This window comes from Trichechus manatus, unplaced genomic scaffold, assembly GCF_000243295.1.
Source record: "Trichechus manatus latirostris isolate Lorelei unplaced genomic scaffold, TriManLat1.0 scaffold00094, whole genome shotgun sequence".
Classification (NCBI taxonomy): Eukaryota; Metazoa; Chordata; class Mammalia; order Sirenia; family Trichechidae; genus Trichechus; species Trichechus manatus.
The window spans coordinates 299,443-300,697 of record NW_004444030.1 but is presented as its reverse complement, the minus strand read 5'-3'; the positions used below and the strand labels follow the sequence as shown (position 1 = coordinate 300,697).

At 33.5% G+C, this 1,255-nt stretch overlaps 1 protein-coding gene across 1 annotated transcript in view; it reads left to right on the top strand.

The window, feature by feature from the left end:
* Positions 1-1,255, top strand: part of LOC101353168 (caspase-1-like) — a 6,396-nt gene that overhangs the window by 2,826 nt on the left and 2,315 nt on the right. The window lies entirely within an intron of this gene.

Genomic DNA, 1,255 nt, shown 5'->3' with positions numbered 1-1,255 from the left:
TGATGTTGGCCATTGGTTTTGCATAGATGCCCTTTATTATGTTGAGAAATTCCCTTCTATACCTCTTTTATTGAGAGTTTTTATCAGAAATGGGTGTTGGACTTTGTCAAATGCCTTTTATGCGTCAGTTGAAATGATCATGTGATTCTTCTCTTTTCTTTTATTTATATGGTGGATTACATTGATTGATTTTCTAATGTTGAAACTTCCTTGCATATCTGGTATGAATCCTACTTGGTCATGGTGTATTTTTTTTTTATATGATGCTGAATTCTATTGGCTAGAATTTTGTTCAGAATTTTTGCATCTATATTCATGAGAGATATTGGTCTGTAATTTTCTTTTTCTGTGCTCTCTTTGCCTGGTTTTGGTATCACAGTTATGCTGGCTTCATAGAATTAATTTGGAAGTATTGCTTCCTTTTCTATGCTTTGAAATAGCTTGAGTAGTACTGGTACAAGCTCTTATCTGAATGTTTTGCAGAATTCTCCAGTGAAGCCATCTGGCTGGGAGTTTTTTTTGTTTTTTTTTTTAATTACCTTTTCAATCTCTTCTCTTGTTATGGGTCCATTCAGACTTTCAACATCACTTTGTTGTAGTTTAGGTAGGTAGTGTGTTTCTGGAAATTTATCCATTTCCTCTAGGTTTTCAAATTTGTTGGAGGATAGTTTTTCACAATATTCTGTTATGATCCTTTTCATTTCAGTTGGGTCTGTTGTAATGTTGCCCATTTCATTTCTTATTTGGTTTATTTGCATCCTTTCCTGTTTTTCTTTTGTCAGTCTGGCCAGTGGTTTGTTGATTTTGTTGATTCTTTCAAAGAACCAACTTTTGGTTTTGTTGATTCTTTCTATGTTTTTCTGTTCTCTATTTCATTTATTTGTGCTCTGATCTTTACTATTTCCTTTCTTCTGGTAGCTGTGGGCTTTTTTTGCTGTTCTCTATTTGTTTGAGTTGTGTAGTTAATGTTTTTATTTTGTCCCTTTCCTCTTTTTTGATGTGTGCATCTATTGCTTTAAATTGTCCTCTGAGGACTGCCTTTCTGTGTCCCAAAGGTTTTGGTATTATGTATTTTCATTCTCGTTTCATTCTAGGAATTTTTCTAGAATTCTAGGATTCCATCTCTGATTTCTTCTATCATCCAGTGGTTTGTAAGCAGGGTGTTATTCAGTTTCCATGTAATTGATTTTTTTTCCTTGCTCTTTCTGTTGTTAATTTCTACCTTGATGGCATTATGGTCAGAGAAGATACTTTG